The 15,877-nt window shown below is 34.2% G+C and overlaps 1 long non-coding RNA gene across 1 annotated transcript in view; it reads right to left on the bottom strand.

The window, feature by feature from the left end:
• LOC129526668 (uncharacterized) overlaps positions 1-15,309 on the bottom strand; it is a 91,305-nt gene extending 75,996 nt beyond the window's left edge. Inside the window, exons 1-2 of the long non-coding RNA XR_008671391.2 lie at positions 15,191-15,309; positions 13,281-13,397 (exon numbers count right to left, since the gene is read on the bottom strand). This is a non-coding gene — a long non-coding RNA (uncharacterized lncRNA). The remainder of the gene's footprint in view (positions 1-13,280; positions 13,398-15,190) is intronic.
• Between the last annotated feature and the right edge of the window lie 568 nt (positions 15,310-15,877).

Genomic DNA, 15,877 nt, shown 5'->3' with positions numbered 1-15,877 from the left:
TAATGTAATCTTCCTCCAGAAAATATTCTAATTCTAGCAAGGCAGTCAGGCTAGCGGCAGATTGTCCTAATCCAATACAACTATTGGCCTCCCAACCCTGTAAAAAAGCTTCCCCTTCCAGGTTAGAAGAATATTAGACTGTAATTAAGATTCAGATAATTTGTAGCTGGGTTTTGGTCTTGTAAGAGATGATTTATTTCTGGTGTGCTCTTAGTACTTGAGCATATACTTTTAGAACCCCAACCAAAAAATTAGAGATAAGGGTCCCTTTTTCCTTGATTGGCCTTAATTCCAATTTTGTTTCCTCAGCCCCATGATACCTCCAATATCTCTAACAAGCTTCTTAGTCTCTCAGCTGCTTATTGGTAGTTGACAAACGCCTCAAGGGGAAAAGCAGTGCTAAAAACAAGGCTCATCTTTCACCGCTTTCTGTTTCTCCAAGGTACTGACTCCTCAAGTCCTAACTGCTTTGGTTGTTCTCCAGTGTCCTAAAACACACACATACACACGCACACACACACACACACACACACACACACACACACATTCCATACAGTTTTTCTTGTAGTTGTTGGTGGAAGAATGAATTGGTACAAGATACTTTATCATCATCTAAATAAAAATTCAATACATAATACTTAAAGTTTAGATATATCCATCTATATAACCCCAAAGGTCCAAATTAGGACAGAGAAGGGAGGATTACAAAGAATGAAAGAAATAGAAGGGTAGAAGAAATAAAGAAATAGAAGGATTTAAAAAATGCAATTAGGTGAAAACGTTAGTTCTCTGACAACAATAGATGAAAGAGTTTTTATAAGAAAGTTTATGCCTAATAAGTAGCATGTGATTATGGAAAACGTGTGACTGGCACAGGTATTGAGTCAGCTTAATACATGAAAAGAGAGACATATTGTGAGAATGATCAGGAATAGTTCTGAAGAGGAGATGACCATTCAGATGAGGCATAAATTCTAGTAGAAGTTAGACACATGACAAAAAAAGGTAAAATTTATAGTTGCTTGAAAGCTTTATTTTTCTAGAAAGAAAAGAATCATTTCAATATTTCAAAACATTATGCCTATAAGAGTTTGAGGTTTAAATTGCCATACACCAGTTAAACTTAAAATCTCAGGTTTTATCTTTTCATTGATCAGTCAAATCTGGCACTTACTTTAATTTTCATTTCTGTTCTGACCTGAATATAAGACTGGCATACTAAATTTAATTGCACTCAGCTTAATTGCTCCTCGATTTTTGACTCATTATTTGAGTTAAATAAGTCAACATTTTAGAAGTGGGCAGGGAGCACTGATAAGTGAAACACTGAAAGCATGTCTCAGCTACGTACTGAATTGGACAGACAGCACTGATTGAGGTCAAATTTGACTCTACACATTTTTACATATTTGGAAACACATTAAACATTAATATTTACTTTTCTTGACTCTATCCTCTTTGTTGATTATCACAGTAATGCAAATATTATATATCATACTGATATATGACCAGTGGTATATGTGAGTGCTAATGCAGAATGTGCCCTACCACCATATAAATATGTCTTCACTACTGAACAATATAGAGGTTTCTAAACCCCCGATCAGTTTCTAGACTTTTTTCTTGTATCTATGTTCATAAATTGGAATAAAACAAGAAAATACATTTATAATTATGTGATTAGTAAGAGTATAACTGAATTTTGAGTATAACTACAAAAGAATTGAGGGACAACTTGATAAAGCAATTTATTAATTTAACTGGTTGCTGTAAAAAGAAGAATAACCAGTTAATCTTCACATCCAATGGGACTGAATTACCAGATTTGAATCAAATGTTGTTTAAAAATTGAATGATGGTTAAAGTACTACCTGATGAAGAAGTCTGTAATACTTGGGAAATTGTCTATAAGTTTATCTAGGACTGCTCACGATACTACAATCTGAGTGACTTAAAGGATATCTTCTTGGCTTTGGGCAAACAGATGTCAATGCAAAGCCCAAGAATTTCACTTATATGAGATGGAATTGAGTTCATGTTTAGCAATAAATTGGAAACCTGTAGATCAAAAAACTAATACAAATATGTGGGCATCTCTTTGTCAAATACTAAAATTGTTCAGTGAACAACAGTGAAACTTGTGAAATAGAGTACTAGCTTGAAAGAAAATAATCTCCACACATTTTAAATTATTCTTTTTCTGTGTAGACTGTCAACTGTCAACTAATATTTCTAAGGACAAATGATTGTGTGTGTGTGTGTGTGTATGTGTGTGTCTGCGTCTGTGTGTGTGTTTGCTTATTCAGATGAGGAACAGGCAGACAAGATGAAAAGTTTATGTAAAAACAATATTTTTATTGATAAACAAGGGAATGCAAATGCACAAATTTGGGCTAACTTTTCACAAATCAATTCTAATCATTGATGAGAATATTTTGTTGTTGTTGCTATTGTTATTAATGCATGTCTTCGATGCAAATTCACCTAAGTTTTAATATCTTCCTGCTCTTGTTAAGCTTTACCCCACAGTACAGAATTAACTTTTTCTTTCCTTTTGAAATACTTATCTTTAGATTGGTCATGCCTATCACATGGAGCATTGTTCATATGAGAATCATGGTATCAATTGTTTTCAAAAACCTCTCCTTTTATCCCACTGGCAATGGATAACACAGTATGGAATCTGTGCAAAGGGAAACTCCAGAAACCAAATTCTTCTGGATGCTAACAATGCTTCCCCTGGGCATAGTGAGAAGGGTCTCAATTATCCTGCTCTCCATGTTCTAACTAGACACAGGAAGCCCTTTAGTCACCAGCAATGGAGTTTCATTAAGACCACTTCACTGGGTGTGTAACAAAGCTCCTTCCAGGAAGCAAACGAGAAACTCTAGTCAGATTGTAGAATTGCCCAAACATTGGGGTACCTGCTTTTACAAAACAAAAAATTGTGTAATGGCACCAGAGGCTCCTTAGTAAGCTAACAACCCTATGGAGCAACAAAGATCAGGCTAAAAGTCATGGAGTTTCTGATTGAAGCTGAATTTGAATTGCCATTTCAATTCTTTCCTCAAGAAAACTATTCAATTAATCTGCATGGATCGTTTTGGAAAAAAAATGTTGTTCAAATGATTGCAAGGGAGGATGAATGAAACTTTTTTGTTAAAAAAAAAAAGATGCATTTTGAAACTTTTACTTCTCAGACCCATCAAGGCTGGAAATTTCTGAAAGGGATATTTCTCAGGCTTCTCTTAGTACAAATAAAGTCATATAGAATCCTTTAGAACCAGTAAAACCTGAGAGAGAATTAAGAAATTCACAGGGGTCATAGACCTGCACCAAATAGGCCTTCCTTCTGTTAATCGGACTTCAAAGTGAGTCCCACTGTGGAAGGAGTCAGCATAAATTTCATTTACCTAAAAGTCCCTATTTCTTGTTAAGTCCTCTCCAAGGAAGGACAGAAGCTAAATGATGACCGGCATGATTTATGTTAGAAGCACTGATATCTTCTGAAGATTAGGGATCCTGGAACAGTCATGTAAGCAAGGAAGTCAGCCAGTGCCTTATTAATAAAAAGAAAGAAAGAAAGAAAGAAAGAAAGAAAGAAAGAAAGAAAGAAAGAAAGAAAGAAAGAAAGAAAGAAAGACAGACAGTGAGGAAGATCAGGTTACAGCAGCACTTTACTGAGGGAGCTTTTACTGCGTTTTGCAAAATATCTCATGTCCTAGCTCCTCCCCATCAGTTCTTTGGTGTATAGGGAGACCATTTACCTCCCCTTCCCCAGGAGCCAAGTGCTTACTTGGTATCAGTTCCTTGCCTCACTTCCTTTCTTAGGTCAGAGTGCAATACATATATTACAACTTTTTAACTTTTACTATTAGGTAAGGTAGGAAAAGTAAAAGTGTTACCCTACAGAGGACATACATATTGGTAATTTAGCAAGTAGAAATGTCATGAATATTAATCTGAAATTTTCTATTCAGCTTACATAATACATAACCCATGCTCCTTTATAGCTTTTCTTCCTCATTCAGTGTATATCCAACATCTGGAAATTGATACTAACATTTTGAGAAAAATAGCTTCCTGTTTTTTGGTTTCCAGGATCTGTTCAATTTGCAAGACTCCATTATGTTCTACTCTGAGATATTTGCTTATGTAGAGCATTGGAGTAATAAAAAAGACATATTGTTGAAGTATTTATTAAGATATTTTCTTTTTTGTTGTTGTTGTTCCCTTTATTTATTTATTTATTTATTTATTTTATTATACTTTAAGTTTTAGGGTACATGTGCACATTGTGCAGGTTAGTTACATATGTATACATGTGCCATTCTGGTGCGCTGCACCCACTAACTCGTCATCTAGCATTAGGTATATCTCCCATTGCTATCCCTCCCCCCTCCCCCCACCCCACAACAGTCCCCAGAGTGTGATATTCCCCTTCCTGTGTCCATGTGATCTCATTGTTCAATTCCCACCTATGAGTGAGAATATGCGGTGTTTGGTTTTTTGTTCTTGCGATAGTTTACTGAGAATGATGGTTTCCAATTTCATCCATGTCCCTACAAAGGACATGAACTCATCATTTTTTATGGCTGCATAGTATTCCATGGTGTATATGTGCCACATTTTCTTAATCCAGTCTATCATTGATGGACATTTGGGTTGGCAAATCAACAGAATATACATTTTTTTTCAGCACCACACCACACCTATTCCAAAATTGACCACATAGTTGGAAGTAAAGCTCTCCTCAGCAAATGTAAAAGAACAGAAATTATAACAAACTGTCTCTCAGACCACAGTGCAATCAAACTAGGACTCAGGATTAAAAATCTCACTCAAAGCCGCTCAACTACATGGAAACTGAACAACCTGCTCCTGAATGACTACTGGGTACATAACGAAATGAAGGCAGAAATAAAAATGTTCTTTGAAACCAACGAGAACAAAGACACAACATACCAGAATCTCTGGGATGCATTCAAAGCAGTGTGTAGAGGGAAATTTATAGCACTAAATGCCCACAAGAGAAAGCAGGAAAGATCCAAAATTGACACCCTAACATCACAATTAAAAGAACTAGAAAAGCAAGAGCAAACACATTCAAAAGCTAGCAGAAGGCAAGAAATAACTAAAATCAGAGCAGAACTGAAGGAAATAGAGACACAAAAAACCCTTAAGATATTTTCAAGTTATTCATAGTGCTATGAAAATTAAATTCTAGCCAACACCTAATTTTCAACTATTAAAACCTAAGCAGTAGTGTAACACTACATTTCAGTTAGGGTTTTGACAATCCTACATAGCTACACAATAAATAAAAAACAAAAGGCATATGTAAACTATTTAAGTACAGGATGCTTTTGTTCCTAAAGCGAAAGATAAGTGTTAAATCATAAAGAGATTTTATAAGTGCGTATTTTAAAAATATGATTAAAAGGTACATATCATTTAATATAGCACATATCATGTCTTTTTTATTGTAAACAGCAAGTAATCCATGATTACAACTATTTTCCCTGAGAAAGGAAAAGATGCAGTGCATTCTATTTGTAGAAACTAAGGTGACATGATGTGATGGACTTGCTTTAGGTGATATATTTCGACCAGGGTGGAGAACCTCTATTTTTTGCCTTGCTGCTCCAGGAAACAAAATAATCCTATGCACTTTCTTAATTTTTTAACATTTTAATTGACAGGTAATAATTATACATATTTATAAGATATATTGTGATATTTCCATATATTTATACATTGTATAATTACCAGGGTAATTAGCATATCTATCCCCTTAAACATTTATCATTTCTTTGCAGTAAAAACATTAAAAATCCACTCTTTTGGCTATGTTGAAATACACAGTACATTACTATTAGCTACCATTACCCTACTGCGCAAGAACACCAGAACTTATTCTATCTAATTGTAGCTTTGTACCTGTTGACAAACCTCTCCCCAGTGCCCCTGCCCTACCCCTCCCCAGCATCTGGTAACTACTGTTCTACTCTCTACTTCTATGAGATCAATATTTTTAAGATTCTGTATATAAGTGAGATCATGCGAGATCCTACCTGCTCTCTGTATTTGATATACCTAAGTCTGTCAGTGAACTTCTCCTGGACAATCGCTATTGAATCAAAAGCCCTGATCAACTGAATTTACCATGTTGCTACCTGGTAATTTTAAGCAATGGAAAAATAAATGACTGGTATGACTGGTTATAACCATTCTTTTCAGATGATATTAAAATGCTAAGGTATTAGAGATGTTTTTTCACAATAAGAGTCTTCCTTTTTTCTGGATCAGATACAGTAAACAAGAATCAAACACATGCAGAAATATGTAATTTAAAATTTTATGTTGCATTTCGTTGAAATGTTAACTGAATAATATTGCTTTGGCACATATGTTATATTCATGTCAATATGTTTCATATGCTAAAAAGATCTGTGCAAGAGTGCCTAGCCTTCCCTGTTTACAAAAGAACTAAACAGCTGTGTAAGTTCATGGAAGAAGAGAGGAAACGAATTAAGAAAGTTTCAGGACCAGTTGAGATATTCAACCACACATATCTCATGAATGCTGTGGTCAGCAAATAAAATATACTTTTGAGGTTAATATTCACTGGATGCTCTAATTGAGAACAAGAACCATTTAGTTGAACTAAATGTCAACTCTTTCGTTCTCTTTGTAAACCCACGTTAAATTTCTTCCATTTAGATTCTTTTTTAGACTCGATTTTGCCAACAGGTTAAACATACAATAATATTAAACTTATAATGATATATGTACTCACTAAATTACAGTGAACATTATGAAATGCATATTAATGTATGGCACTTGAGTATAGGAAGAATACTAAGGCTTTTTATAATGCTATATTTAGGTCCAGATTCTTAAATCAGTTGCTAGATTTAAAACCATATAAATATCCACAGCAATGGAGGAAAAAGCTACTGGGAATATTGTAAAAGCCTGTTAACTTCTTATAAATGCTAAATTATTTTGAATAGCATTAGATTCAAATTTGGCCATAATATCTTAAGCTTTTTATTGCCATTATTTGTCTAACTTTAGTCAATATACTTTTTCCTTCTATTAGTCTCTCATCTTCGTAAATTAATTTTCGTCAATTCCTTAGCAAAAAAAAAAAAAAAAAACCCACAGCAGAAAGGACAGCTCAACCCATAATGTATCTACAGAAGTTTGGAGTTTTTTTTCCATCAAAATGTCCTCCACCTGGCTGCTGTAGTTCCTGCAACCTACAGTAATGGATGAAATATTTCATTACAAAGATTTTTTAGATGTCTGTGTTACCAGAAAAAGACATTAAATACCAATGGTTTGTGCCTAAATATTGCAAAGATAAAATGGTTTGCATTACAAATCATGTTGGCTCTGCAGTAAATTTAACTCAATATGTAAAGGAAATAAAGTTTATGCTGTAGTTTCTTTATAAGCGGTTTGTTCTTTTTTCCTGCATAGTCAAAGAAAAGTTAATTACCTTTTTCATAAGCATTATTGAATACGTAAAATGTATACTGCTTTGTAAGGAGTGTCTTTATAAATGAAACCTATTCAGACGTATTGGACAGCAAAAGCAGTAACTCATATCTTTGGATCTGAATAGCCAATTCTTGTTTGTGATCCTATAGGATAGGATTTCCTAGCTGTTAAGTGCCTTTTTATTTCTCTGAAGTGATCTTGGAAATGGAGTGCTTGAGATTTTTGGTTTATCTTGATACAAGCCAACATATTACTGCAGAACACTTTGGTTTTACATCTGAGGGCTAAATTACTATATCCTAGTAGATGTTGTGCTATCAAATTCTAAACAATGGTGACAAGATAATTATAAATGGGACTTTATATTATTATCTAATACATCTTATTATCTAATATATCCCATATAAAGTTTGGATTTGGATAAAGGAAAATTGAAAAATTTACTGAGTGATATTAATGGGGATATGAACATTTTATTTTTTGTTACCACTAAATATTGAGTAATTAATATGTTGATAGCATTGTGATATGTATAAATGGATATTGTTTTTATTATGTTTATGATTATAAATGTTATTCCAAATATGAATCAGACAGTTTATGTTTCTAATTTTTAAAACTCGAATTGGTAATAGCACAGATACATTTTGTTTTTATTTGCAGTAAGAATTTCTTTCTATAAATATAACTGATAGAAAGCAATTTATCATATTTAAACACATGGATGAAAATGCTGCCACATACAGTGATTGGGACTTATTCTGAAAATAAATTACTTTAATGATGGGGGAGAAAATCCCAATGAGGAATTCATGAGGTGGAACCAGACAAAACTCTCCTAGACAACAATGAAAAACCTTTTAGGTACGAAGAAACTGTAATATAATGTGGCACTTGTAGGTACATTAAGATAAAACATCCAGGAGCCAGTACATTTTTTCATGCTGTCAGAGTATTCAACGATACATATGAGCTGTCGTACTTCAGCCATCAACAACCAAAAAAGCTTAGCATTTTAGAAAACAACTCTCCAATAGAAACAATTCAACTTCATACTTACAGGCATATGGATACTAACAGATTAAGTAAAATAGCAGTTGTCATCTTCTGAATCTTTACTACCTTTTTGTCACCTCTTTTTGACCAGAGCCCTATAGCCTATAGTCTCAATATTCTCATTTTCTGTTTCATAAGACTGAGAGAGTGAGAGAAAGAGAAAGATGGAAGAGAGAGGGAAATGAAGAATGAATCAGAAAAGTCAAGTACTAAAGGGCAACAAGAGTGTGTGCCTCTCAGAATTCTTAGTGATCCTCTCAGATTCCATTAGCATTGGGATTTACTACCGGTCAATTGGGGAAAGAGAAGCAGGAAAGAAAAATATTGAGAAAATGTGTGTGTGCATCACATTCCCCATGTTATGCTTTAATTTGCAGGAAATCCTAGAATCAGTTTGCATATAAAGCATTAATATGATGCCATCTTCTGCACATGAAGTCAAAAGAATCCATGAATTTATTACATGGAAATAAGAAGGCTCTATTAGTTTGGGCCTCCTAACTTCATTCAACCCCCACCAACACACACACACAAATGTTCTAATATACAGGATTTGGGTTTCCCTAATGTTTAGTGTTAATTCTATTTTATGATTCTAAATTCAAAACTAGGAAAAAGTTTAGATTGGTGAGCTAGATAGTTAAATTCTATTAATACAATTTCTTTTATATTTCATAGGAATTCATTCAGTATCTTAAACTATAATGATATATATCTAACAATTATCAATGCTTCAACATTTTGCCCATTATATCTTCCTTCCCTCTAAGAAAAAGCATTTCATACTTATTGTTTACTTTTCATTGCAATGTACTTTTACAATGCCAGTGTTTACAGATAAATCATTCATGAGATATGATTTCACCATGGGAATTTCAATACAGTTGTTATAAGGCTAAAATTATATACATATGTGTATATATGCATGTGTATAGATACACACATGTATATATAAAGCATTCATGAGATATGATTTCTCCATGGGAATATCAATGCAGTTGTTATAAAGCTAAAATTATATACATATATATATATACACATGTATATATGTATATATATATACGTGTGTATATATATACGTGTGTATATATATATACGTGTGTATATATACACACATGTATATATACATATATATGGTGGAAACATACACATACATAAATGTAATATGGTCGAAATATATTATTTTATGTATAAAGATATTTTGCCTTTACAGTTCTCACTCTTCATGTATAGAAAGTTAACAATTTTTCTCAGAGCATGGGGAGTGAATGGTTAGAACAGTTATGTAATAAATGCTTCATCGAAGTATATTTACTAATGCCATGTATCAAGATGTAAGCAAGACCCAGTTCTTGTCTTCAAGAAGCATATACTTTACAAGGAAGAGAGATAAAATTTTTAATTCCTTGCTATTCAGGATTTGATCTATAGACCAGCATCTGGTTATCACCTGAGAGCTTGTTAGAAATGCAGAATCTCAGGGCATACCCAGACCTACTGAATCAAGTTGCATTTTCAGAAAATCCCCAGGTGGTTTGTATGTACATTATTGTTAGAGAAGCACCACTATAATTTGAATCTGAGTAGGATTACTTCCATAATATCTAGGAGAAAGAGAGAGTTGGAGAAGCTTGAAGAAGGAGGGGTGGCATCATGGGAAAAAAATACCCTGTTATCTGAACTTTGTTCTTCACAGAGAGAGTCCGCTAGTCAGGCACATTTTACTAGCAGAAAAATAAATGTTTTCAAATAAATATATTTTTTAAATGTTTTGGTTTACATATCATTGGGGAAAACAGTCACATGACTGTTACTAATATTTCAGTTTGACAGAAATATGTTTATATAGATCCAGATATAAAAGAAGTTTTACCTTTTGTTTTATTCATTGTAACTTTTATAGGGGAAGGAGTTGGCCAGGATGGCTTCTAAGAATAGCTTTGCCAGCTAATGCAATTCCTCAGTTATGACTGTGGTGACAATATAGGTAACTTTTCTACTTCAAAATCTCTTGCCAGATTATATCTAAGTAGAACTAGTTCTCATAAAAATATCATTTGGAAACTAAGGCATTTCAAATTATTTTCATGTGTTTGCAAAGCTTCAACTAGATATAGGAATCAAGAATGTCACAGCAAGCTGGGTACAGTTGCTCATGTCTGTAATCCCAGCACTTTGGGAGGCTGAGGTGGGAGGATTGCTTGAACCCAGGAGTTCAAGACCAGCCTGGATGAGATAGTAAGAGTCCATCTATACAAAAAAAAAAAAAAAAAAAGCAGGGCAGGGTGGTGTGCACCTATAGTCCCAGCTATTCAGGAGCCTGAGTTGGGAGGTTCTCTTGAGCCAGGAAGGTTGAGGCTGCATGATTGAGCCTCCACTGTGCTCCAGCGTGGGCAACAGAGTGAGATTCTATTACAAACAAACAAACAAACAAAACCAATGTCACAGCAACATATTTTGATCAGGTCTATTTGCACTATCCCTCTGCTTCTTTCCATTGCTTTAACCATCCAGGACACTGTAACCAGAAGGGAGTCATCCTGGGAATTGGCCATATTTTCTATTTGCTTTGACTCTGCATATTATATCAGTGTGTTTGAACTTTATCTCTTCCACATGAAATACCAAGTAAGGGATTCCTTCTGAAATGTTTTTCTGAATGTGACTGTATGTACATATAAGTGACATGTAAGAATCATATATAAGGGGTGACAAAAATGTATATTAATCTATGATTCCATGGGTAAAATACAGATACAAAAGTAAAAACAAAATCTTTACTTCACAGAAAACGTTGGGTATTACGTTATTTTGAAATAATTCTTGCTAGGTCTTAAGAGTACTAAATTTACTTGTGATACATTCTAAAAAGGTGGTGATCTTTTGTGATATAATAGCATTTATTATTAGGAGCCAAATTAGGAAAACAAATAGTTACAAAAGAAAAACCGGTATTGTTGGAATTAGATCCAGTTATTTTATTAATAATGATTTAATTAGGCATAGGCATTTTTAGCTTTTGCATATCTTTTATTCAGCTTTCAGATCCAGTTTTAACTGGATTATAATTCATTGCCACTGTTTATGTTTTACATCAGTTCAGTTGGGGGTTTCTTCCTGGGATGAAAAAATTCAGAGAGATTTGCTTGAACACAAAAACTGAATCTATAAATCAGAAAAGCTTACTAAGCTTTTACATACCATATAAGAATATCTTACAAACATCTCAATTTATTTTCTAACAAATTTTAAAAGTCTCAATAATTAATATGTATTTCTAAATATCAAGTCCAATTAATCTTCTTCTGAATTACAATACCATTATTTTATACTTTTGTAGGATTTTTCTAAGCAGTGACTTTTATTGTAAATATATGATTAACCTTCATTCAGATGATACAATAGGCTTCATAAATTTCTCTTCTGCAAGTGCCAGTCATAAATTTGTTAAAGTTAAAATCTCTCTATTTATATTTAGCTAAGAATTGATGCTTGTTCAACTGGGATCTATCCAGAGAAACATAATCCACTTCAAGAATTTTCTGAAAAGGGAATCTAATGCAAGGAATTAATTGCAAAGATGACGCAATATCTGAGAACGATAGGTAAGAATAGTGTGACCTACAGTTTAACAATATCCTTACACCCGGGGTCACCTTTGATGATACAACTATGCTGGGCATATACTGTGGAGGCTGGAATCACAGAAGAGACAAACTGCTTAAGGAGGGTTATTCTAACCACTTCCCTCCTCCTGCCCTCCATCTTCCACCTTCCATCTCCCATTGACTGACCCAAGACAGAAGTCAGCTGGCCTAGGAGCCCAAGGAAACTAGCCTTCAGGGACCAGAAGGTTGAGGAATGGATTTGCTGGCCAACAGGCTCAAGATCTGAAAAATAATCTTCCAGGGTTTTATAAACACATGTAAAAACTGAAGCTTTAAAAGCAATTTGTGGCAGTAGGAATGCACACTTTGCCCTCAAACCTAGCCCTCCTAAGAAATCTAGCACCTGCATTTTTCATTCATCAAAGAGGGCAGTGACTAGCAAAAGAAATCATAGCAGAAAGAGAATTATATTAATCAAAGCAATTTCTGGTGAAAGGAGGCATGGAAATCTCTAAGCAAGTTATAGAAAGAAATCTATACTCTTCGAACCTCTGAATTGAAAACAAAGCTTCATATAACTATATGATTTGACAAAGATACCTCAAATTGCTCAGGAAAATCTCTTTCTTTAGAGTAATGTTTCAGGCTATTTAAAACAGAATCTCAGTCGAGGAACTAAACAAAGATGCTAGGATTGGACATAGAAGACAGATGAATTTGGCTGTTATCCATGTAAGAATAGAAGCCAAAATTATGCTGACTAAAAATGGAGCCAAGCGATGTCATATAGATTGGAAAACGATGTTGTGCCAAGGAAGATGTTAATGTTTTTCAATTTGCAGGTTTAGTAAGGATCATAAATTGTTTGATTTCTTAATCTAGTTTACGTATCCTAAATATCTCTGCAACTTTGCAAGGCCCCAATTTATTTCCTTTTTTTTTTTTTTTTTTAATTCTAGATTTGACAGTTTGGTCTACATTTCAAGGCTGGTTGATGGGAGGTATGTCCTGGTATATTAGTTAATTTAGGTATATCTTACTGATTTACATTGCATGATTTATCAGATGCTATTGACTCATTCAAGTAAATACATTTAAAAATTATACCTTTTGCTCATACGAGTAATTGGGTCAGTCATGCTCTTGAAGGAGGCATACTGGGAGCCATACATTACCAGAGGCAGAGGATTCAATGGATGTTTTCTGTTTTCTCTTCTTCGTGCTCTGTAATTGAGATACAGAACAAAGGTAATCTTTGCTTAGCGTAATAATGGAGAGTGACTAGACCAACAAAAGATATGTCAGAATCATTTGCAAGGGTAAAACTTACGAGTGTATTTGCGAACCTGCTTGAAAGCTCCAGTGCACATGTGTCTGTACACAATTTCTGGCCTATTAACATTTCCTAATATTTTAAGCCTCTGAAATTATTGTTATAATATTTGGTATCCTTGGGTAAAAAATGACGTTTAACTATAAAAAGAATATTTCATCAATCATTTAAAAGTTGCCATTATTTTCTTTATAAGTCTATGGATGATAACAAAAATAATTAAAATTTTCCAGAAAATAAACTTCATAATTACTAATATTATATAATTAATTATATAAATAATTATAATTATTATATATATGAGTACTAAAGGTATATAAAATGGAGCAAAGTAGCAGAATTTTAAAAGTAGCATGACAAAATAAAGTAAATGGGATTAGAAAAATACGTGTGTGTGTACTGTAGTTTGTTTTTATTGTTAGAAAAACAAAACAACCCAGAAAGTACCACTAAATGTTCAAGTTATATAATGCAGTGGTAATAATAATAATATATGCCAACATATTTTGTAATTATTATAAAATGATGCACATGCTAGTTATAATTATCTCTTTTGAGCCTAAAAATGCCCAAAAGAAAGAAAAACATTCAATAAACATTCAATTCTGCTATTTATTTCAATTGTTCTGCAATCAGAAATTCTAGCCAAGATTTGGAACCAATCTAAGTGTTCATAAACAGATGAATGGATAAAGAAAATGTGGTATGCATACACAATGGAGCACTATTCAACCATAAAAAAGAATAAGATGCAGTCAATTGCAACAACTTGGATGGAACTGAAGATAATTATGTTAAGTGAAATAAGGCAGGAACAGAAAGACAAACATCATATGTTCTCACTTATTTGTGGGATCTAAAAACCAAAACAATTGAACTCATGGTAATAGGAAGTTGAAGGTTATACCATTTTATCTGAAAATAGAACTTTAAGCCTTCTCTTCCACTTTGCCAAATCCCTGTTGTTAATGAGGCTTTATTACTATATTTCACATTAATAGAATTGAAACCACTTATCACCGATTGGGTTCCCCAATTTAAGAACCTGAAATCTACCTCAAAGTCTTAAGACACCATCTAAACCATATCTGCTATCTGCTATTATCTACTTATCTTAGTCTATTCGGGCTACTATAACAAAACACCATAGAATAGTGGTATGTAAATAACAGAGAGTTATTTCTTATTTCTGGAGGCTGGGAAGTTCAAGATCAATGTGCCAATAGATTCAGTGCCTGGTGAAGCTCTGCTTCCCGATTCATAGACAGCTGTCTTCTCAGTGTAACCTGACAAGGCCAAAGGCCGAGGCAACTCTCTCAGGCCTCTTTTGTAAGAGTGCTAATCCCATTTATGACAGCTCCACTCTCATGACCTAAAAATTACCTCTCAACAGCCCTACCTCCTAGCAACATCACCTTGGGGGCTAGGATTTCAACACATGAATTTGGGGGAACACAGATATTCAGTCCATAGTGCTGCTCCTTATCAACTTGTAGTTAGTAAGGACAAAGTATATCAACGTTACCAGACCACATCTCTGGATTATTCACAGAGTCTGCTATTTCTGTTTGTACTTCCAGACCTGAGAATATTTCTGGTAATGTCTGTGGTCCTAGCTTCTTGTCTTGCCCATCTTCTCTCTCATCCTGTCTAATCATTTACAGGTCAATTCTCCCACTCTTACTTGTTGCAGCTCCCATTCCTGCTGACTTCTGCTTTCGGTCAGTTGTGTGAGTATACCAGCAGCAAGCTTCTCAGTGTTTACTCACCCTCTGTTGCCTCATCTGACTGAGCGTCCCTAATTGTACAGCGAAGGTACAGGCTTGGAAGGCATGAAAATGTTGGCATACAGAGAAGTGTCAAATACCTAGGGGTGATAAGAGTGCTGCGTTTAGAAGACAAATGATAGGAGATAAATTGGTCCTATAGGTTGGGGCTTCTTACAGAATTGGGGGCCTCTGAATCTAAAACTTGTGCTCTTAACTGTTCTCCATTATTTCCCCCAGCTGGCCTATTAAACATCATCTATAAAAAAAAATCTATAATCTAGTTTAGAAACTAGCTTACTCAAAGACACAGAAGTTTGCTCTACCAAAGGTTACTAGGCAGGCATTGAAAAGTTATCTACGAAGACTAGATGGTAACATAAATCTGTAACTCTGTTAGATTCAGTGGTACAGTAGCTCCATGATAAATATGGAGCTTCAAAATCTGGAGAATGGACATACCATCTAAACACAACTGCAGATTGTTGTCATGGGAAATGCCAACCAACATTGCCTGATATTCTCCTTTCACAGAGCTCCTGGAAGATCATTCCAGAAATCCTGGAAATCCAGATGTTAGTTACAAACAAACATTTAAAACTGGG

This window comes from Gorilla gorilla, chromosome 15 (genome assembly GCF_029281585.2).
Source record: "Gorilla gorilla gorilla isolate KB3781 chromosome 15, NHGRI_mGorGor1-v2.1_pri, whole genome shotgun sequence".
NCBI classification, from domain to species: Eukaryota; Metazoa; Chordata; class Mammalia; order Primates; family Hominidae; genus Gorilla; species Gorilla gorilla.
This window is presented reverse-complemented; position numbering and strand designations above follow the sequence as displayed.